We start from the raw sequence: 24,428 nt of genomic DNA, 5'->3' as shown, positions 1-24,428 counted from the left end.
GACCAGAAGTGATAGATATATCATGAAGGATGATAGATGAGCAATGATGACTGATGGATAGTGGATGATGGATGGCAGATGAGGAATGATGATGGAGATAAATAATGGATGTTTGATGGTGGATGACTGATGATGGATCATGGATGATAGCTGATGACTGAGGAATGATGGATGATGGACAAGAAGTGATGGATATATCATGAAGGATGATAGATGATGGTTGAGCAGTGATGAATGATTAATAGTGGGTGATGGATGACAGATGAGGAATGACGGCTGAGCAATGATGAGGGATGATGAGTGATGGGTCAGTGATGATGGACAATGGATGATAAATGAATGATTTTTGATGGGCGGTGGATGGTTGATGATGGATCATGGACGTTAGATGATGACTGAGGAATGATGGACAAGAAGTGATGGATACATTAAGAAGGATAATTGACAAGCAAAGATGAATGGTGGATAGTGGGTGATGGATGGCAGATGAGGAATGATGATGGATGAAGAATGGCGGATGCTGGATCAGAGTTGATGGACAATGGATGAAGACTGATGGATGATAAATAATGAATGATTGATGATGGTCCAGGGATGATAGATGAGGAATGATGGCTGAGAATTATGGATATATCACGAAGGATGATGAATGAGGAATGATGAAGGATGAGGGATGGTGTTTGAAGAATGATGGAGGATGGACAATGGATGACGACCGATGGATGATGAATAATGAATGATTGATGACTGATAGTGGATGATCGATGATGGATCATGGATGATAGATGATGAGTGAGGAATGATGGATGGTGGGAAAGAAATTATGGATCTATCACGGAGGATGATGGATGCGCAATGATGAATGATAGATGGGGACGAATGATAACAGATAAAGAATGACGGCTGAGCAATGATGAGGGATGATGGATGAAGAATGGCAGATGCTGGATCAGGGTTGATGGACAATGGGTGAAGACTGATGGATGATAAATAATGAATGATTGATGATGGTCCAGGGATGATAGATGATGAATGAGGAATTATGGATATATCACGAAGGATGATGAAGGAGGAATGATGAGGGATGGTGGATGAAGAATGATGGATGATGGACAATGGATGATGAATAATGAATGATTGATGACTGATAGTGGATGATCGATGATGGATCATGGATGATAGATGATGAGTGAGGAATGATGGATGGTTGGAAAGAAATTATGGATCTATAACGGAGGATTATGGATGCGCAATGATGAATGATAGATGGGGACGAATGATAACAGATAAGGAAAGACGATGAGAAATGATGATGGATGAGGGATGAAGAATGTAGAATGGCGGATGCTTGATCAGGGTTGATGGACAATGGATGAAGCTAAATGAATGATAATTAAGGAATGATTGATGATGGATGACTGAGGATGGATCATGGATAAGGCTTTCAGTTTTCCATTTTTACGGGCTTTTACTGATAAACACAGACAGGAAACAATCTATTTCCTGTCTGTATTTACTTTTAAAAGCCGAAAAATACAGAAAATTGTGCTTTTTCTGGTCGGATCTCCTTGTTGCCCTTCATGAATTCCAGACAGCTGAGCAAATAGACACCGTGGGAACTTAAAAACAGGATGAGATTCCTTTAAATGCAGGCATATGTTAACATATTAACATATATTTCTATATAATGCTAATATTTACCTGTTGATATAGTGTTCTGTTATATTTGGCAGCTTAATTTGCTAAAATGCGACAGGCATCGAAGTATGAATGCATGTTTATGAGTTAAGACAACTGACAAAGTTGTTGCGAAGGAATCTATGCAGTGATCACAAGAATGCAACCTGTTACTGAAGTTAACAGACACAACTAGGCACCGGTAGGACCTGTACAGGCGGGTGAGACATCCACAGCCATGCTGGCATCTGTGGGTCTAGCACTTACAAAGTGCAGGCGGGTACATCGGTGCCATGGTGGAGCGGGGACGAGGAGCGAGGATTCAAGAAGTGTTGCCACCTCATTAAGGGAAGGACTGCGGCCACTGTGAAATTGAAAGGGGTGCATGGTGCACTGCAAATAAAAACAAGAAGCGGCTGCCATTCCTGAAGTGCAGCATTCACAAAAGGCATTTAGTAGTAGTACAGTTAGGAGTCCTAACTTTACTACTGCTAAATGCCTTCTGTGAATACCAAAAGTAGTACGTTTAGGATTTTATCTCAGTTTAGTAGTTGCAAAGTTAGGAGTCCTAACTTTACTACTGCTAAATGCCTTCTGTGAATACTAAAAGTAGTACGTTTAGGATGTTATCTCAGATTAGGTCTGTGAATCGGCCCCAGCATATTTTACAAACAAAGGGACAGATTTACAATAACTGGCGCATCCCTGCATATCAGCAGGGATGCACCAGTTATTGTGCGCCACAGCTCCGCCACCCTGGATTCGCCGCATTTACAATGCGGCGCACCATGGGGCAAAACCGTCGCAGATGCGTCACGCATCTGTGCCGTAAAGGCGGTGCATTGCTGGAGCTGCGTTGCAAGCGCGACGCAGCTCCAGCAATGCTCTGGGGGCCGTATCTCCACAATGCTGCGTCAATCCTTACGCCTGCTTCAAGCAGGCGCAGGGTTTTGATGCAGCATGGGCCCAAAAGTGACTGAGTGAGATCTTGTAGATTTCACTCAGCCACTTTTAGGAGGCGTTCCTGCACTGGAACGATCGCCCTCCACCCCCCTGCGATGGAACGCCTCCTTCTGGCGCAGGGCTTTACAACGTGACGCCCCTGGGAGATGCGTCACGTTGTAAATATCCTGCACCATGGCGCATCTTTTGCGCCAACGCTGCGTCACAAAAGTGATGCAACTACGGCGTAAAAGAGGGGCAAGGGGCTTGTGAATCTGCCCCAAATTGTTTCTAACTCCAATGGATCAAAGGTTACTATAAATGCAGGGCCACATGTTGTTGTGCAGTGAACCCCCTTTGCAAAAGTTGACTAGTCACCTTTCAACTTCCCGTTGTTGTATTGAGTGTTAATCTGTTGCTAATGAGGCGGTCCCTTTCACCAGACAGTTTTAACACGTGCAAAAAGACAAAAGAATGCAGTAATACTGTCACAAAATGTGTCACAAAATTTGCCTTTTCTTGTCCCATGGCTTAATTAACTCTGCCACATAATTTGCTCTTCTCCTGTGGCACTGCCTATGGCCTGCTAGATACACATGGATGTGTAAAGTAGGTGCACAGATGCACCTGCCCTGGCAGTGGGATGTAGACCGCCACCTGCAGGCCAAACAGATTTATGTTATCAGTGGCTATGGTTGGGATTAAAACATGTGCCCTGCAGATGACACACCCTTTTCTGCAGTAGGACATCAGGTATCTCACTAGATTAAAACTCACTGACGCGCAGATGACACATACATCTCGAGGATTGAAGCCTGTGAGCTGAACATTATACATGCATCTCAGCAGCAAGTAACTTAACCTACTGAGGTAGCTCAGGCATACTCTATCCTGTGACGTACATGCATAGCCTGCTAGTTTTTAGGCTGTTTTCATTCTCTTTAGATTCTTTCCTGCTTAGATCTTTTTTACCCACTCCTTTCACCTCTTGCTTGTGCTCTCTTTCATACTATTTGCTTCGCCCATTATAAGTTTCCAATTTGTGCTCTGCAATTTCCAGCTTTGGTCTATTTTTGCCTTCTTTTTCTCATTTCCCATTTTTCCGCAGTTATGTATTTCCTTCCTCTATTTATTGTTTCCTTTGTTACCCCATTCGTGTTCCTCTTTTACACCACTGCCCCTTGTTCTTCATTTCCACAGCTGTTCGACACTCTCAGCTTTTTGTGTTTCCAGATTTTTTTTCTTATTCTTTTCCGTCAATTCCTTCTCCTCTTCAGTCTATTTTTCTGTCATTACTTTCACTGTCCCCTCGGATGCACGTTTCTCTCCTCCCTGTCTTTCCTTTCCTCTTTGAATATTCTCTGTGCACAGGTGCCCACCTCTCCTTGCATTATGCGTCAGATTTATGAATATTTGACGCAGCGCAACTCAGCAAGACAATGTTCTGCTCTGTGCTGTGCCAAACGCGGAGGGCAGGAATGCGCCATGTCTACCAAGATCTGGCACATTCCTGCTCTCGCTCTGGCACACTTTGTGCTGTCTAGCGCCAATGCAGGCCCCCTTGAGCCATGGTGTAAAGGTGCTGCATTGCAGGCAAGATTGTGTTTATGCAGGAATGGACACCTTCCTGTGGAAAAATAATCCTTAGAGGCTGCACTTAGAAAGAGGAAACAATGAGGAGGAATGAAGATATTTCTCCCCGTTGCACTAGTGTCGGAAAGACATACGAGGTTCACACCTGCCCATGTTTACTATTCTTAGTAAATCTGCGAATGCAACAAAAAGCCTGGATGGATGCGTGGAACCCCCCCTCCCCTGCCCCCATCCCCCCCTCGCACCCATGGAACGCCCTCGAGCGCAGAGGGACGCAAGGGAGCGACTTGTGATGCTTTGTGTTACTCTGGATTTACCAAGCCACGCAGGGCCACGCAAGGTGGCTTTGGTAAACCTAACTTAAGTATTGTGATGCGGCAACGCAATCCTTTGATAAACCTGGCGCTCAGCGCTTTCACTTGTGTGAAGCCTAAAGATCACAACGAGTAGGGCAAACCTTTGGACTCCCCATGCATAGGTGGCTTCTAGGCGCACTGTACCCACCTCATGTGCACACTTTCAGGAAGGCATTCCAGGCACAGCAGAGGGTGGCCTGGGGTCTCTTCAAAGAGCTGGTGTGGCCAATGCCTGTAGAGATAAGGCCGAGTCTGTCCTTTCCAGCCCTCTACACCGACCTCTGGCGAGATATAATCAGAAGGGAATGTACAGACATCTGAGAAAAAAGAAGCGAGTGGGGAGGAAGGAGAATAAAATAAAGAGGGAAGGAAAGAGCTAGTGAGAGATGGAGAAAGATCAAACCCTGGGAGAGCAAGGATGAAGTCAAATGAGGGAGGAAGCTTCAGTGCACCTCCCACACCGTGCATACTGACCACTACATCACAAGGTAAGGGTAGGTAATAATAATAAGATGAATAATATAGGTTCTAGGGCGCAGTAGACGATTTAAAGGTACAGATAGAAAGGGGCAGATTTACAAAAACTGGCGCATCCCCAGGGATGCGCCAGTTATTGTGCCCCGCGCTCCGCCACCCATAGTGCGCTGCATTTACAATGCGATGCACCATGGGGCAAAAACGGCACAGATGCGTGACGCATCTGTGCCGTAAAGGCAGCGCATTGCTGGAGTTGCGTCACAAGCGCGACGCAGCTCCAGCAAGGTTCGGGGTGCCCTATCTGTCCAATGCTGCGTCAAGCCTTACGCCTGCTTCAAGCAGGTGCAGGGTTTTGGCGCAGCATGGGCCCCAAAGTGACTGGGGGGACTTTGGGCCACACTGACCTGGGAGGTCGTCCTTCTTCTTGGCTCCTGACCACCACCACCGCAGCCTCAGCGCTGCTCTGCAGCAACACACACCAGGCTCCTTGCTGCCTGCCGCTTCCGAATAATCGCGGCGAGGTCGGCAGATCGGGGACTACATCCCCCAGCACCGCTAGCTCCTAGGAAGGCGTGTTTCCTGTCCCGCCCCCGGAGGTGCGCTTAAGGACAGTGCGAGCCCCCGCGTCGCGGGATCGCGCGCGGGTCGGCGCCCGGGCAAAGGGCGGGCCCTCTGCAGCCCTCAGAGGCACGAGGAGGACAGGACGGGCCACCCCATTTGATTCTATCACAGGAGGAGGTAATGTGATGCTCCTTTTCTATCGACTGTCTGGCGAATTCATTACCATAAAACATAATGTCCATTTGGGAATAGCTCAATGCCCTGTGTGCCACAAAGTACGTCCCTGATTTAACAATCTCCCCTACTGTGGGTACTTATTGTGTTACGCCAAATAGCTCCCCACGGGATCTTGCTCCTCCCGCAAATAAAGACCATAGCCAAGTAAACACTTCGCCCCTGGGACCCAACATTAGAGGGAAGCACGACAGCGAAATAGACAATGGGAACTTTGTAAGTACACAAAATTTGTGTACCAGCGCAATTTTATCTCCCCCTAACCCAACAGCATTAATGGAGGACCCTGCCGTGGACAAATCAGATGACTCTGTCCTGTCTCCCCAATTGACTTTATTGGCCCAATTTGAGCAACTGTTGGTAACTGTCATCTCTCCTTTGGTTAAAAAAATCAACGACTTGGGGGAAAGGCTGACAAGCATCGAGGAAGTAATCAGAAAGCACCCTCCTCCAACAATCAAAACAGCTACATCCGTCTGCCCTAACCCCCCCTTCGTCCCCGAAAAACATGAATCTGGTATTTGTCATGGTGTAACTCTAATACAGCCCCCCTGTATACCTACCCCAACAGGCCCGAAAGTAATCTTAAAACCTGTTTCAAAAATTCATCAAGTGGCTAGACCCGCTCCACGTATCAACCTACCTCCAGAAGCCGCCCCATATGTGTCTGTCCTCTCTGGTGTCCCTGCCCTCACACAGGGAACACATGAATCCCAGCAGGACCTGCTAAATAAGGTCATTTTCTGGCTACAAAACAATAGACCTTTGCCACCTGAGTTAGATGGTGGTATCCTGAGTGTCAGGAGGGTGGGATGGTTAGGCACGCTGCCCAAAGACATTGCTTGGGATTTGGTACTAATTAAATTCAAAAACAGAAATGTCGTCCCCTATTTACGCTTTTGCCCCCCCAAAGCAAGACATGGCACTATTCGTATATGGGACTTGTACGATTTTTACCCGAGTTCTTCACTTATTACATAGAACCAATTTCCTAGGCTGTAAAGGTTTCGAACTTTTGTCTACAAATTGTATTTTTAAGACCCCACTATTTAAAGGCCACCTATAAGTTTGAGCCAAACTGACAGGGTAGGATGTAACTGATAAGTATATTGTTTTAGAGTTGCTTCTTTGATCTTGAAACCCTTGCATATCGATTAGCTGATTCGCTATACTTATTTAATCTTGTTTTATTAATTTTGTAATGATCTTTTACGATGTCCATGAAATGTTATTGTTTTTATTCATGTATTGTTTATGCTTTTATGATTTTTAAACTAAAATCGAATAAAGCTTATCTGAACTGAACTGACTGAGTGAAATCTTGTAGATATCAATCAGCCACTTTTAGGAGACGTTCCTGCGCAGGAAGCCCCCCCTGCGCCGGAACGCCTCCCTATGGCGCAGGGCATTACAACGTGACGCATCTCCCAGATGCTCCACGTTGTAAATACCTCGCACCATGGTGCATCTTTTGCGCCGCCGCTGCGTCACAAAAGCGACGCAACGGCGGCATAAAAGAGGTGCAAGGGGCTTGTAAATCTGCCCCTAAATGTTTATCATAATTACGTAGTTGTAGCCGATGTGCTCAATACTATACAATTGTAGGTCGACATTATAGACCTTGTCACAAGGTCAAAAGGTTATTGAGAGGCGTAGGGGAAACAGAAGTATAAAGGAAATTAGAAGAACGGGAAAGAAGAAGTAAGCAAACCTTGACTAAGCCAACAGATCTGTATTTAATTGATAACGCATGCCAACACCAAGTGTGCATCTCTGTGACAGCTTATTAGAGCTAGAACCATTGGCTTTGGCAGCACTTGAATGTCGAAGGGCGTGCAAAACTCGCGTAAGTCGCTGTAGCGTAATTATCTGACCGGCCTGCTTCGGTAAAAAAAAAACTACGCAAAATGTTTGTTGACCACCCAGGTTTAAGGCACTGTTGCTCCTATTCAAAGCATTGTGCCTAGGTTCCGATTTGTAATTTTGTGGAAAAAAAGTGGCAAAAAAGGGCCTCTTGGGTAAACAATCTACCTGAAAGCTGCTCGCGTTAAAACATTACCCAAATGTAACAACCTACGGTAAAATATCTCCCAGAAATTATGCGATGTGGCATAATGGCGTAATGTTGGTAATTTTGCTTACATTTCACTACAGAAATTACCAAAATGAGGCCAATTACATCGGCATAGTTAAAATTTCACCCAGGCCTAAATTGCGGTACTCGAGGCCAGGCGATAAATCAATAAAGTCTTGCCTGAGCTGATTGTAAACGCCTTTTTGGCCGTTTTTATATGCGGTTGGTAAAATAGTGCCCCTCCTCTAGAGCCAGCGCTTGTGCTGTCCCACGTTCTAGCCGCTTCAATGCTTTTAAAGACTCTATTTGGACCTGGACAGAGTGTGAGACCTCTAAACATTTTGAATGTAAACAAATTAAAAGCACAGAAACTTAGCATAACAAGGCAAAACCTTTGTCAAGCAAGGTTTAAAACTGCCCCCCCAACTAAAGGCTCACCCACATAAAAAGAGAGGGTACATTTATTTATGTATTTTTATATAGCTTGGATATTATCCAAAGGAGCTAAAGGGATTTCAGTTCAGTTCAGTAAATCTTTATTTCGAAGAATAAAATTCCTCATAAAAACACATTACATGATAAAATTTCATTATATATCATTTCTGAACTTTTAGTAAATAAAAACTTTAAAAAGAGAGGGTACAATTCATAAAGAGAGTCTGATTATTTACAAAGATAAATTAATTTATTGTGTTCCTCAATCACGGCTACTTTTAAAAAGCTTAAAATGGCACATAAAGTATGGGTATCACTAGCTTTCTGTAGTAACAACAATGCAGCTCTTGTATGGCGAAATTTCTGTTTCCTAAGAATGTCTACCAAGAACAAACGTCTAGGGTTTCAATAAAATGAACATAAAAGTACAAAATGAAGGGTGTCCTGCGAAGACCTATTGTCGCAGCCGCAGGCACCCTTCTGCTCAATTGTTACAGTAAAACCAGCAGGATAGGCTAAAATGTTGGGTAACCAATTGAGCCTAAAACGGCACATAAAAAATCAGTCATTTTGGCTGTACATCAGAAACAGATATGGTTCCATTCCCACCCCGTTTCTTACAAGGTCGTGAGCTGCTATTGATTTCTTTACAGAGCCAACACCACTTCTGTCAGATTCAAATTTTTCTAAGTGCAATTTTTTCACCCTTGGTTTACAACTATTTGAGATCGAGGATGGATCATTAAAAAGTTGGCACTGGTCAATATTCACTAAAGAGTCTTTCACATATTTTAGCCAAGGAATTTATAGCCCCTTGTCCCTCTGCAAGCAGTCTAACACGATTTCCCTGCTCAGGGCTGCCTCAGGGTTGGTCCAAATTCTAGTCCATGCCATGATTGGCCTCAGCTTAGCATTGTCTGAAATGTATGGCATCCCCAGTTCGGCATGGGTAATTTCAGCAGGGATGGTATGTGGGATTTTCAGGATTCTGCGGAAAAATGTATCTTCCTGTGTTGCAGTTGCTTGCAGTCCCTGAAACCCCAAACCTCAGCACCATACAAGGCCTTTGCTGTACTGATTGAGCCATATAGTGCCATTATCTGTTCTGGACACCAACGCCCCAACCTTCGGGCAAAGCTTAATATGGCACCATTCGAAGAGACAAGCTTGGTACAATGTTCCTCGAGCAGCTGGCTAAACCGAATGTTACCATCAAATAGCAAGCCCAGGTAGGGAAAAGTCTTTACTTTACCCAAGGTATGTGACCCTATCTTGAACACACACTTATTGGCGGGTTTTTTGCCAGCCACCATGACAAACGATTTATTTAAATTGACAGATAGGTCCAAGTCAGCCATAAATTTAACAAATCCATCCACCAAAAGTTGTAAAGCCCTCGGGGTCCGGGCCAGCAGGACCGCGTCATCCGCGTACAATAGTACTGGGATTTGACGCGGTCCTACTTTGGGGCAATCCACATCTAGGGCAGTGAGGGCACTCTCTAAGACATTGATGTAGAGTGAAAAGGGGCTAGTATGCTCCCCTGCCTTACTCCTCCTGAGCATAGGAATTGGTCAGTTCGCCCCCCCTCTGGGCTAAAACGGACCCTGGCAGTAGTGTTCCAATGCAACTCTTTTGGGATATTTATCAACCCCTCTTCAATACCTAGCTTATGCATCATGGACCACAGTTTAGTCCTATTGACATTGTCAAAGGCCGCGGCCAGGCCCATGAATGCCATATAGACCGTGCCTTTACTGGCTTTTGTATATTTAGCTGTTAAAAGATACAAATTTAGGCACTGGTCACTGGTCGATTTGCCGGCTCTGAACCCGTACTGTGTGTCAACTATAATTTGATGTTCTTCAGTCCACTCCATGAGCCGATTTAAGAGCACTCGACCCAAAATTTTGGCGGAGACATCTATGAGCGAAATCGGCCTATAACATTTAGGATCATCTCTGGACCCTTTCTTGAAAATGGGTACGATCAATGCGGTGGACCAGGAGCGTGGTAGCCCTGATTTAATGGCCGCATTTAAGACCCTGGTTAGGATCGGGGCACATAGGTCTATATTACTTCTATATAGGTCCGGTGGGATACCATCTGGACCAGGGGCCTTATTAGGGGTCAACCCACTGATCGCTTTTGTTATCTCCTCTAGTGAGAAAATTATTTTATCACTCCGGGTGCCCTGCCACTCACCCTCCTGAATTTCTAGTTTTGACTTATTGTATAAACCTTGGAAGTGATTAACCCATTGATCTGGGAGGATGTTGCTACTAATCACTGGGGCGGAGTTATCATTGAAACAGGGCCTTTACATTAAACACCGATTATTACAAAGATACGTGATAACAATGACATGAGATTACAAGTCATACAAAAGGCACCGATTCGATATTCCTGAAATGTTTGTACATAACTGGAGGTAGCTGCTTGCCTAAAGGGGAAACAACCTTTACAACGCAGTCATTACAATGCACTACCTTTACAATGCAGTCATTACAACGCAGCATTCTGTACATTGCATGCCATTACAACGCATGTGACTACAGCGCATGCCATTACAACGCATTATAAGGTAAGTAATGAGGAATAGTAATTGTTACCCCTCCGCTATACAACACTTACCATACTGTTGCACTCACTGGAGTGGGAATAGTAATTTTTAACCGTACACTATCCAACACTTACCCTACTGTTGCCCTAAAAGTAATATGCGTTGTAATGGCATGCGTTGTAATGGTATGCATTGTAATGGAATGCGTTGTAAATGTAGTTTCTAAAAATGCGTTGTGATGGCATGCGATGTAAAATCATGCATTGTAATGGATGTTGCAATGTAAAAACTGCGTTGTAAAGGAATGCTTTGTAAATGTTTGCGTTGTAACGTCATACATTCGCCTAAAGATGCAACAACAACTGAAGAGTGACTCAAAGGTGCTATAGTAATATAGATACCCAAAGCAACCCGCCCGTAACCTATTCAGTTCGCTTCCGCCGCCCGAATTCGGGCGGCGGAAGCAAACTGAATAGGTTATGGGCGGGGAGCCGTTACTGGGCAAAGGACAAGTAGCGTGAAGATTACCCCCTCCGCTAGCCCATGACCAAAGCACTGTAAATACGTGTTGTTGTGGCCCCTGGGAAATCTAGGAGTGCCTACACGGGTAACACCGTGAGTTGTCTTTTAATTTTTTGATATTTTAATATTTTTCACACATCATATCCTCACGGATAGGACACGCCTTAGCGAGCGTGGACCACCGGGGATACTCACTTTTTGGTCCTGAAGAAAGCTGCGCGAATCTACTGACAACTGAAACATGTCGACCTACACCTCTGTAGGATACAGGGGTTCAAAATATAACCTCTGAGATATCCTATACACAGTTTTTATTGATACTAACTGACCTCTTAATAAAATTGCTTAGGGTACAGTTATTATCTTTTAACCTCACTATCACCTTACACAAACACACACAGAACAACAACGAGCTCCGCTGTAAATCAGGCGTTGTAGCACACTGGGGGGACATTCGGTTCCTCCAGTGGGAGCCCCATGATGAAGCATGTCACCACTAGGATGAGTGAGGGCTCTTCTTAAAAGCAAGACATATTTGTCACTGTGTGTTCAGCACTTTTTGGTTCATATATAACGTCTCTCCACTTATGGGTTGAGTTTTTCTGGTTTCTTTGGGTATCTATATTACTATAGCACCTTTGAGTCACTCTTCAGTTGTTGTTGCATAATTATTGGTGGTACAGGAGTGACCCATAAAAACCCTTACTCTCTTGTTGTTGAAATATATTCGCCTAAAGATGCCTAAATCGAGAAATGTTGTTTAAAGCCATGATAAGGGTCATTCTTGAGACTACACAACATGTCTTCGAAGGAGGGGGGCTTTCAAGTCTGTTTTGAAGGCGTCCATCGAAGTGGTGGTGCGTAGGCTCGGAAATAAGGATTTCCATATTCTGGTTGCGCTTCCTGAGAATGATTGTGCCATGAGTCGTTCCTATCTAAAGGTTGGGGATTTACATGGCGGTTTTTCTGCATTGCGCGATGGTCTGGTGCCCCCAGAGATCTTGAGTAAGTCGGCCAGGTGGCGTGGAATGGACGTATGTAGGGTCTTGTGTGTGATTCAACGCGTCTTGTATAAGGTCCTGGCTTCAATGGGCAGCCAGCGAGAGTAAGCTGCATCGCTGTGATGTGATCATTTCTTTTGGCCCCGTAACGAAGCATGCTGCCCAATGTAGGATTGGTTAAGGGACGAGAGGGGCATATTAGCAAGAACCTTGTTAAAATTATCGCTGTTTTAGCGGCAGGGAACTGCTGCTAAAACGGCGATAATGGGCTTGCTAATATGCGTTATTCCAATAGAAGCCCAGGTTAGATGTCCTGCACATATGCACATGCCTTGGGTAGACCGGTCAGTAGAGTTACAGTAGTAGAGTCTTGAGAGCACCAAGGAATTGTCCAACCTTTTCAAATTGTGCAGTGGAATAAAGCAGCTGATTCCCCAGAAAAGGCATAGTTTATATCGTAAATTTTTGGCCATGGTGATTTCCAATTGGAGATTTCATCTTTTAACTAGGATGAGTCCTAGGGAGTTTGCACCGTCAACAATGATGGATTTACTGTTTAGGGTGTGGAGTGTCTCCATACAGGATTGTACTGGTGGTTGATAAGCGACACCTCTCAATGATTTTAGCCAGAAATGGGAGGTTGGAGACGGGCAAAATAGTTGAGGTCATTCACATCTGCAGAGAATTTGTTGAAAAATGAGGTGACTTGACCGGTCTTCAGGCAGTCAGGAAATGTTCCTTGACTGAGTGATAGATTCACCAGTTTGTCCAGTACGGGAGCATGTGTGTAAAGGTCTATGGCTATGTTACCCGAGATGGGGTCCATAAAGTGGTTTGATGGGTTTGTTCTCATGACAGTCTTCAGTATGTTTTGTCAAATATCGGCCAGATGTTCTTGAATTTGCTCAGAGTAATCTGATAAGTGTGTTCGTTTCAACACAGAGGTGTCGACAAATGTGCCAGACATGGACATAGATCGAGAACTTCCGGATTTGACTATATCAAGGAGTTTCTGTGCAGAGCTTGAATGTGAAAGACCTAATCTGCATGGTTATTTGGCATTCTGTGGGTATTACATTGGAGTAGGCAGATTTAGGGGCAAACCTACTGCCTGGAATTGTTAATTCCAGCCACCTGGTAGCTCTGCACTTAAATACACCTAACTCTTAATTGGGGCCTCAGAGAAGGGACAAACATTTTGGGTATATTGAGGGTATTATTGAAATGAGCTAAATAGTGCTAGGGCCCTCGTCAGGAGCCCACTGCAGCTGCACCACCCATTTCCCCTGCCAGCACCGCCAATGACAGAACCACTACAACTGCTAACCATACACCCTAAAATTGTGACAATTTGGACTATTCCAGGCCCCAAAAGCTATAAGAATGACTCGAGCAGCTGGTATTAGTTATGTTTAATTTATATTGAATTAATAAACAACTCTCGTTGTGTTTACCTCTAATTTAGCCTAAGAGCGCCATCATGTGTCAGATTGTCATGCGCGCAGGTGTTGACAATTAACTACCGGTGCCGAGCACCAGAAACCACTGGCTTAAATGAAGCAGTGCCTCTGGATGGCATCACGTGAAAGTAAAGGAAAGAATTCAGCTTTAAAAAATTTTTATATAGCGCGAACAAGCCCAGAGACATCAGAGCGCTTTACATGAGCACCAGTTTTGTTACAGAGACACAGGGACAATAAGCGATTTGCCCAGAATCACACAATGTTGAGCGTCATCACTGAGACACGAACCCGGTTCCCCAGCTGCGAGGTCGACCGCTCTACCCTTTGGCCTGGCCCGAGTAGAACTGTGGTGGTAGATCCATGGACAGAATTTAAAATTATTCTTTTTTTTAAATGAGGGGTAGAGAGATGAACTAAGGGTGAGTTTAGATACCTAAGGGGGAGGAGCTCCTTGTGTCTGGGCGTGGTCAGCCATCATCTTTCCGCAAGCACAGACTCAAACCAGGTCAGAGACAGGGCTTGATTTGAGCCGGGGTTGCAGGTGGGGCCCACTGGCACTCATTTGTCCTCATCAGACTTTGACCTCCTGCACGAGATACAACACAAAAGGGGAAAGAAGGAGGAAGATAAAGATAGAAAAACTGTGACAAAGGGAGAAAGCAAGACTCTGCAAAGGGATTAAATAGCCATGAAGTGGAATAAAGAATACGCAGTCGTGATATTCAACACCCAATCTTCGACAGCGCCCGCTGCGGGCTTCTGAGCAAAGCTTTGGGCCCTGGCACTTATTCTTTTACAAATTAAGCACTGCGTCAGTGTTTTTAAGTGCAGTCATTGCATAGTGTTTGCTGCCAGTGCAGGCACCTTCTGGCTATTTGTAGGTGAGCCGAGGGGTCTGTACTTATCCAATCCTAACTGAAAACCTTTTTTGCATTCTCCTGCCAGGGCGAGTCGCTGCTTCAGCGCAGGACCATGGGCGATAAGCGCGTTTTGGCATTGGAGGCAACGTAGAGAAGCACGAGGGTGGCGTGGCAGTGAGCAATGCAAGAAGGGGGGCACCCTGGCACCGACATAAGTAAGGCATGGAGGAGCAGCTTGTATGAAAAACTATTAACTGCGCTACAAAATATCTGCTTTTTATATATTCAATGCATAAACTTTACACACATTTGATGTAAAGTAGAAAAATATTGACTCCCAAATTAACGTGATCCAAAATATCAACATTATATTATTTAGTAAATGTATTTAATTGTAATTTACGTTACTAAAATATAAAATGAAAATGCATTTATAATTTTTTTAAAAAAAAGAAATATATAAAAAAATATATGCATTATATAACAAAGAATAAATAAATCCTAATTCATTGAATTTCAAAACATCCGCAGCCCTAGTGCTACCCACAGGCCAGATCACGCACCTCCCTCCCCAGCAGCACTGCACTCGGTAGGCAGCCTCTCCTCGGCAGCACTGCTGACCCCTGAGCAGGACAAACAGATAGACTGCTCAGCAGCTCTGACTTCCCTTCAGTTGCTCTGCACATCCCTCCCCAGCAGGGTGCAGCCCTGTACCTTCTCGCAACACTCTTAGAAACCGCAGGAGCCAACAATGGTTTCTTCCTCACCTCGATAATGGGATCCGTCAAGGCATCATTAAATGGAAGCAAAGGCTCAACCACGGAACTCGGAGAATGCAAGACCTCAGTGAGGATATTGGATTTAAACTCCACCGTTGGCAAAGTCAATTGAAGAAGTTCAGCAGCCTTCCTCATAACCAGATGGTAAGGTTGGATATCCTTAGAAGGAGCACCAGAGCCTGAGGGCAACTCCCACTCTGGAGAAAAATCAAGACTTCCTGAATCTGCCAACTCCTCAAAACAGCTCTCCTTCAATTCACCTTCCTCCACATCAGAATGTGAATCCAGGTACCTTTGCTCTTCCAAAAGGCGTTGAGCTTCCCTTCTGGACCTCTCCTTAGCACGCCTCGCAGCCGGATCCACCTGCGGTTCCGTCGGATTCGGGGCCGACGCCGGTATCGAATCCGATGGCACAGAGGAATGCCCTTGAGGACGATCTGGAGCGGGCGACACCGGAATCAGCGTCGATGACTTCGGCGGAGCCGGGAATTGCCAATGCGGTGTCGAAGCCGGCCTGTAAGGCATGAACGGAGCCGGAGGATAGGAGTGAGGAACTCCCAGGCTGAAAGCAAAGGACCCATGGGACCCGAAGGTGCACCAGAGGGGTACCACGCCCGTGAGAAGACGCCATACATAGCGTTAAGAAACGCTGAAGGGTCCTGGCCTGGGGCAGGAAAGGGCGGTTGAAAACCATCAGGCCGGTCCAGAGGAGGGATCGGATTCGGCTCTTCAACAGGCGCAGAATCCACATCCTCCCGAGCCTCTTCCTCTTCACGGGCCGGGGACGGCACCGGAGACGGATTCGGAGCCGGAGAAGGATTCGGAGCCGGAGTGGGAGAACGCCCATGCGACTCCGAAGGAGAGGCCTCACCTTCAGGCTCAGAGACTTCTAGAGTAACCACCTTCGAACGTACCTTCTTCGGTGACCTCGACCTCGAGCCCGACTCCTTACCAGAACGACGTCGGGACTCATGTCTCCTCTTCTTATGTTTCTTCTTCGACTTCGAAACATGATCCGATGCCGAACTCGAAAACGACCCCTCTCGAGAACCAGACCTCGACCTCGCCCTTCGAGAACGAGACCTCAACGATTTTTCCTTCCCAGCCTTCATCTTCGCAACCAGGAGTTTGGCCTCTCTCTCCCTCAGGGTCTTCGGGTTCATCTTCCAACATGAAGAACAATCTTCCACATCATGGTCGGAACTCAAACACCAGATGCAGTCATCATGCGGGTCGGTAATAGACATCATTTTACCGCACTCCCTGCAGGGCTTGAAGCCGGTCTTCTTGGATGACATCGTCGAAGAGACAGGATACAAAGAAGCAGAAATTTGCAACAAAATGGCAACAAAGTACCCGTTGGCTACAGAGATTCCCCATAACCGTTAGCGTCGACGACGCGGAAAAAAGGGAACTGATGTCATCACGCCGGCTTGGGCCTATTATAGGCGTCGGTGACGTCAGCGGAGTCGCGAGCGGAGCCGTGTCTCTGTGACGTCCTATCCACGTCGGCGCGAGGCTACGAAAAGAATTTCCGAATGTTGCTGACGCAAGGGGGATATTCACAAGGTGAGGAATCCACACAGCAGATGTATCTATCAGAACAGTAGCCTTCCCTCACGATCACTCAAGGTCTTATTCGAAAAGGTACGACATACCTTACAATCTGCTGCCTTATGGTCTGGATAAAGACAGTAGATGCAGTCCTTGTGAGGGTCATCTGTATAAAGCCTCTTCTTGGAGCAGGTGGAACAAGCTCTAAATAATCCTTTTTTCTCCTTATCAGACATGGTTGATGTAAAAACCTCAAATCTAAGTCAAAATACTGTAGAAGTAAAGAGTTTGAGCAGAGCTCTCAGGGGTGTTCTAGAGGGCGAGGAGCTCTGATTGGTTCAGGGAAACATTTGGGCCTTTTTTACATAACAAAGGCTATGGGTTGCAAAAGGGAAATGGGCCTAGGCCTCTTTTCAGTTTGCTATACTACTAAGCACTGCTTTTTTATATACCGGAGACTCCCGTCTCGACGACGGGGAATGATTCAGGCATGTGAATCTATGAAAGTTCCAATACTGGAGTAACAGCAGTGCTGCTGAGAAGCTGCCAAGAGAGTGCAGTGCTACTGAGGAGGGAGCTGCAGTGCAGGTAAAGGGGAGGCAGAGCTGCTGAGAAGGGTGCAGTGCTGCTCATGGGACAGCAGTGCCGCTGAGGAGAGGCTGCCAAAAGAGTCAGTGCTGCTGGGGAGGGAGCTGCAGTGCAGGTAAAGGGGAGGCAGAGCTGCTGAGAAGGGTGCAGTGCTGCTCAGGGACAGCAGTGCCTCTGAGGAGAGGCTGCTAAGAGAGCACAGTGCTGCTGGGGAGGGAGCTGCAGTGTAGGTAAAGGAAGGCAGAGCTGCTGAGAAGGGTGCAGTGCTGCTCAGGAGTCAGCAGTGCTGCAGGGGAGAGGCTGCTAAGAGAGTGCTGTGCTGCTGGTGAGGGGTCTGCAGTGCAGGTAAAGGGGAGGCAGAGCTGCTGAGAAGGGTGCAGTGCTGCTCAGGGGACAGCAGTGCCACCGAGGACAGGCTGCCAGTAGAGCACAGTGCTGCTGGGGAGGGATGTGCAGTGCAGCTAAAAGAAGGCAGAGCTGCTGAGAAAGTGCAGTGCTGCTCAGGGGTCAGCAGTGATGCTGAGGACAGGCTGCCAAAGGACTGCAGTGCTGCTGGTCAAGGAACTGCAGTACAGGTAAAGGGAAGGCAGAGCGCTTGAGAAGGCTATGGTGCAGCTCAGGGGACAGCAGTGCCACCGAGGATAGGCTGCCACGAGAGCACAGTGCTGCTGGGGAGGGAGGTGAAGTGCAGCTAAAGGGAAGGCAGAGCTGCTGAGAAGGGTGCAGTGCTGCTCAGGGAACAGCAGTGCCACCGAGGTTAGGCTGCCACGAGAGCACAGTGCTGCTGGGGAGGGAGGTGCAGTGCAACTAAAGGGAAGTCAGAGATGCTTAGCAGGCTATCTGTTTGTCCTGCTCAGTTGTCAGCTGTACCACAGAGGAGACCCTGCCTGGGGAGGGCAGTGCTACTGTGGAAGGAGGTGCTGTGCAGCTAAAGGGATGGTAGACCGACTGTTAAGGGTGCAGTGCTGCTCAGAAAGGTGTGCCGTGCCATCGAGGACAGGCTGCTAAGGGAGTGCAGTGCTACAGTGAAGGGAGGTGCAGTGCTGCTAAAGGAACGCAGAGCTGCTGAGAAGGGTGCAGTGCTGCTCAGGGGTCAGCGGTGATGCTGAGACAGGCTGCAATAGAGCACAGTGCTGCTGGGGAGTTAGGTGAAGTGCAGCTAAAGGAAGGCAGAGCTGCTGAGAAACTGCAGTGCTGCTCAGGGGTCCGCAGTGATGCTGAAGAAGGCTGCTAAGAGAGCACAGTGTTGCTGAGGAAGGATGAGCAGTGAAAGTAAAGGGAAGGTAGAACGACTGTTCAGGGTGTGGTGCTGCTCAGAAAGCCGTGCCGTGCCATCGAGGACAGGGTGCCAAGGGAGTGTGGAGGAATCTGCAGTTCAGGTAAAGGGGAGGCAGAGCTGCTCAGGGGACAGCAGTTCCACCGAGGACAGGCTGCAATAGAGCACAGTGCTGCTGGGGAGGGAGATGCAGTGCAACTAAAGGAACACCAGAGCTGCTGAGAAGGGTGCAGTGCTGCTCAGGAGACAGCAGTGCAACGAGGATAGGCTGCCCTGTACCGGGATGGCCTGATGGATTCTTTGCGTGTCCTGGTTCCTAAAGTTCCTGATGCCAGCAGGAAGGATTTTGAGGAAGTGATTTCTGATACTCAGGCGGCGGCTCGCCAGGTTATTCAAAGTGGTCTGGACACTGCCGACTCTGTGGCTCGTATCATGGGCACTGCTGTCGCCACTAGGAGGTCGGCCTGGTTGAAGTCCTCAGACTTTTCGGCTGATGTTCAGGTGACTTTGCTGGATCTTCCTTTTGATGGTTCTGGTCTCTTTGGGAAGAAAGCGGATGCGGCCCTTGAGACATTTATAATTGCAGAGCGACAGCTAAGTCTTTAGGTCTCCAGATCAGAGGCTCTTCGACCAACAGGAGGTTCAGGGGCTTTGGTCGCTCCTTTCGGAATTTCCGGCAAGGCCAACAGCAGCAGCAGCAACTGCAGCAGCAGCAAAATTCTATGTACAGATCGTACAGGGGAAAGCAAAGAGCGCATCCTCGTGGACGTCAGGCCTCTTCCTCCTCCACCTCTTCTAACCCCCCTGCCACAGAAAAGCAGCCCTAGATCCGCCATTCAGGATCATGTGGGTCCGGTTGGGGGTCGGCTTACCCATTTTCTACAGGATTGGGAATCGGTTACATCAGATCTTTGGGTTCTCAGTCTTGTAGAAAATGGGTATGCCCTTCCCTTTCGGGAATTCCCTCCCAATTACCCTCCTTGTCAAGGCTTTTGCACCGAGGAACATCTGTCTCTTCTGCAGGAGGAGGTGCTAACTCTGTTACGAAAGGGTGCGATAGAGGTGGTCCCAGAGCAGGAAAGGGGTCAGGGATGCTACTCCCGGTATTTCCTGATTCCCAAGAAGGATGGCAGACTACGTCCCATCCTGGATCTCAGGATCTTGAATCTCTGTCTGAAGCAGGAGAAATTCAAGATGCTCACCCTTGTTCAGGTTCTTCAAGCGCTGCTGGAAGGAGACTGGATGGTGTCGCTCGACTTACAGGATGCGTATTTCCACATCCCAATCCTGAAGTCGCACAGGAAGTATCTCCGTTTTACGGTGGGATCGCAACACTACCAGTTTGTGGTCCTTCCGTTTGGTCTTACTACTGCGCCTCGAGTCTTCACCAAGGTGATGGCGGTGGTGGCAGCTCATCTCAGGAGGTCGGGATACCTGTGTTCCCTTATTTGGACGACTAGCTGATCAAAGCGGGTCGTCAGAGAAGGTGCTCCATCATCTGCAAGAGACAACTCAGTTGTTGTTCAGGTTGGGTTTTTCGATAAATGTACCCAAGTCTCACCTGGTGCCCTCTCAGCGCAACCTGTTCATAGGGGCCGTACTGGACACTACTGTTTGTCGTGCATTCCCTCCTCCTCAAAGGATTCGCGACATTCAGGAAATGATTCCTTTATTTTTCAATGGAGCGGTAGTTCCAGTCCTGAAGGTCCTTCGCCTGCTCGGTCTGATGGCTTCTTGCATTCTGTTGGTCAACCATGCACGCTGGCACATGAGGGCACTCCAGTGGTGTCTCCGCAGGCAGTGGTATCAGCACAACGGAGATCTCAGGGAGTCAGTGAGGATCTCCAGAGAAACTGCAGCGGATCTGTCTTGGTGGAGCGTGGAAGGCAACCTGTCGCGAAAAAGCCTTTCCAACTACCTCCATCGGTGGCCACGGTGATAGCGGATGCATCCACTCTAGGGTGGGGTGCTCATCTGGGGGATCTGGAGGTCAAGGGTCTTTGGTCTCCAGAGGAAAGGTTGCTTCACATCAACCTTCTAGAGTTGCGGGCGATACGTTTGGCGCTCAAGGCCTTCCTCCCTTCCCTTCGCGGTCGGTCGATCCAAGTCCTGACGGACAACGCGACCGCGATGTGGTACATCAACAAGCAGGGAGGTGTGGGGGTCGCAGTGTCTCTGCAGAGAGGCTCTGCGTCTCTGGTCCTGGGTTCAGGACCATCAGATTTGTCTGATGGCAAATCATCTGGCCGGAGTTCTGAACGTGCGTGCAGACAGTCTCAGTCGGCAGTTCTCTGCCGACCACGAGTGGAGGCTTCACCCGGAGGTGGTTCTTCATGTCTTTCGGACGTGGGGGATTCCTCGGGTGGACCTGTTTGCCACTCGCAAGAATGCTCACTGCCCGTCATTCTGCAGCCTCCAGTATTCGATGCAAGGAGCCTTGGGGGACGCGTTTCAGTTGAGTTGGGGAAGTCAACTCCTTTACGCGTTTCCTCCCATACCTTTGATTCCTCGGGTTCTGAGGAAGATTCGCCAAGACCGGGCCCAAGTTATATTGGTCGCCCCGGACTGGCCAAGAAGGGTGTGGTATACAGATCTACTCTACCTCTCCTCTCACCCGCCGCTCCGTCTCCCTCTCAGGGCAGACCTCCTCTCTCAGATGGAGGGGCAGGTTCTACACCCCCACCTCCAGACATTGCACCTTCATGCCTGGAGATTGAACGGGGCAACCTGATTTCCTATTCTCTCACGCCTGACGTGGTGGATGTCATCTTGTCAGCCAGGCGTGACTCCACAAAGACTGTCTATTCATGTAGATGGTCAAGATTTGTCACTTGGTGTGGTGAGAATGATATTGACCCTTTAAGAGCCCGTTTGTCTGATGTTCTCCGGTTTGCACTTTCTTTGGCGCAGCAAGGGCTTGCTGTTGCCACGGTTAAGGGCTATCTTTCGGCGCTGTCGGCTTTTATTTGTTTGCCTGACCAGCCCTCTCTTTTTAAGTCTCCTGTAGTTTTAAGGTTTTTGAAAGGGCTCATAAACAAGTTCCCTCCTACTCCTTTTATTGTGCCTCAGTGGGACTTGAATCTTGTATTGACCTTTCTGATGGGCGCTCTCTTTGAGCCTCTTCATAAATGTCCTATGAGGCTTTTAACCTTTAAGGCAGTTTTCCTCGTTGCAATAACCTCGGCAAGGAGGGTGAGTGAGCTTCAAGCTCTTAGTTCCAAGCCCCCGTTCCTGACCATTCATGCTGATTGAATGCTTCTAAGGACCAGGGCTGCTTTTCTTCCTAAGGTGGTGACTCCTTTCCACCTTGGTCAATCCATTACCCTTTTATCCTCCCCCGCACCTTTCCAAGGAGGAGGAGAGGTTGCACCGTCTGGACCCTAAAAGGGCGGTGTCTTTTTATTTGGACAGAACTAAAGACTGTCGCTTGGATGACCAGCTCTTCGTTGGATTTGCTGGCTGCAAGAGGGGGAGAGCGGTCCATAAGAGAACCTTGTCAAGATGGATCGTTCTGTGTATAAAGATCTGCTACTCTTTGGCCGGTAAGGAACCTCCAGAGGGTATTAGGGCTCATTCCACTAGAGCTAAGTCGTCAACCTCAGCATTGGCTAGAGGTGTTCCTGTGGAGGACATTTGTAGGGCGGCAACTTGGTCTTCCCTCCACACTTTCGCAAAGCATTACTGCTTGGATACCGAAATGAGGAGGGACGGGCATTTTGCGCGCTCTGTCCTTCAGGATTTCCTGGTTTAGAAGAGTGGACACCCTCCTCCGGGAGTGGGGACTGCTGTGGGACTCTATTCACAAGGTGAGGAATCCACACGGCAGATGTATCTATCAGAAAAACAAGTTACTTACCTTCGGTAACGCTTTTTCTGGTAGATACTATATCTGCCTGTGGATTCCTCACTGACTCACCCGCCTCCCCGTTGTCCACGCTTCTTTACCAGAGTTACTGTATTGTATTGTTTATATATTTTGTATTGTTAAGGAGTTGTTTTATTTGCTTTCTTGCATTTGCTTCACACTATGTGTGTTTCTCCTTGGCAATTGTGTATTGTGTATACTATGTATATTGCTACTGTCATTGGTCCGTCCGTGTGCCTCGATGGCACGGAAAAAAGGGCGGAACTGATGTCATCACGCCGGCGTGGGCCTATTATAGGCGTCGGTGACGTCAGCGGAGTCGCGAGCGGAGCCGTGTCTCTGTGACGTCCTATCCACGTCTGCGCGAGGCTATGAAAAGAATTTCCGAATGTTGCTGACGCAAGGGGGATATTCACAAGGTGAGGAATCCACAGGCAGATATAGTATCTACCAGAAAAAGCGTTACCGAAGGTAAGTAACTTGTTCATCCGGCTCCAGAAGGTCAAAGCCAGGAAGGAAATCCTCTCAAGTGAGAGTGAGGAGGAATCTGTGGCGTCTAAGAGATCTCAGAAGAGAAGTAGATCTCCTCAGACACATTCCTCAGGGGAAAGACCTGAGAAGGCCCCAAAAAAGACCACTCCAGGGTCTTCAGGGCGCAGTCCCTCAAAATCCCCTTCAGTCTCATCTAAGGGGAAGAAGGGTTCTGCTGGTGAGGTGAAAGGAGCAAAATCCACTTCAGATCCACCACAGTCACTTCAGAAGATCAAGATTACCATCAAACGGTCTTCTGCTACGCCTTCTGAGGAGAAGGGTGCTGTTTCAGCTCCGTCGACGGGACCGTCGACAAAAAAGGGACCATCGACAACGACAAAAACTCCTCCGTCGTCGACAAAAAAGGATAATGTTAAGGCTGGTGAGAAAACAGCGTCGACGATTTCACCGTCGACGGCGATATCCTCAACGGTTTCACCGTCGACGAGGATGTCGATGACCGTGTCAACGGCGGCGCAGACGACGACGGTGCAGACGACGGCAGCGTCGACGAGGACTGTGTCGACGACGGCAGTGTCGACGGCAGCGTCGACGAGGACGACGATGTCGACGAGGACAGCGTCGACTGTAACTTCAACGTTGACGGTGGCGTCGACGACGATGACTTGGTCGACGACGGCGATGCGTCGACGGTAACTTCAATGTTGACGGTGGCGTCGACGACGATGACTTGGTCGACGACGGCGATGGGAATCTCGTCGACGGGCTCGTCCACGAGGGAAAAAAACACCAGAAAAAAGGTTGGTGCCTTGAAAAAAACCTATAACACCGGAGGTTACATCTCCAAACAAGGTCTCCCCATTGCTGCCATCTCACCTACTGGAGGAGGAAGATTCGGAAGAAGATGATGAGAATGGAATTGCCAGTAGTCCTTCGCAATTACAGGTCAAGTACCAAGAAGGCGATTCTGAGGAGGAATATGGGGGTTATCAAGAACAACCCCAGGAACAGCACCGATATCGCCAACAGCAACGGGAGGCGATGACACGTGTGCCATCCTCTTTGTTGAAGGATCTCCAGGGAATGTTGGAGGATTATAGGAAGACACACCCAGCG

The 24,428-nt window shown here is 47.7% G+C and overlaps 1 long non-coding RNA gene across 1 annotated transcript in view; it reads left to right on the top strand.

Annotated features, from left to right (window-relative positions):
* Positions 1–24,428, top strand: part of LOC147666512 (uncharacterized) — a 152,794-nt gene that overhangs the window by 114,513 nt on the left and 13,853 nt on the right. The window contains exon 2 of the long non-coding RNA XR_015304759.1: positions 14,844–14,973. This is a non-coding gene — a long non-coding RNA (uncharacterized LOC147666512). The remainder of the gene's footprint in view (positions 1–14,843; positions 14,974–24,428) is intronic.

The sequence above is a fragment of the Lissotriton vulgaris genome, unplaced genomic scaffold (genome assembly GCF_964263255.1).
Source record: "Lissotriton vulgaris unplaced genomic scaffold, aLisVul1.2 SCAFFOLD_440, whole genome shotgun sequence".
Taxonomy (NCBI): Eukaryota; Metazoa; Chordata; class Amphibia; order Caudata; family Salamandridae; genus Lissotriton; species Lissotriton vulgaris.
Note: the sequence above shows the minus strand (reverse complement) of the source record. Positions and strands in the feature narration are given on the sequence as shown.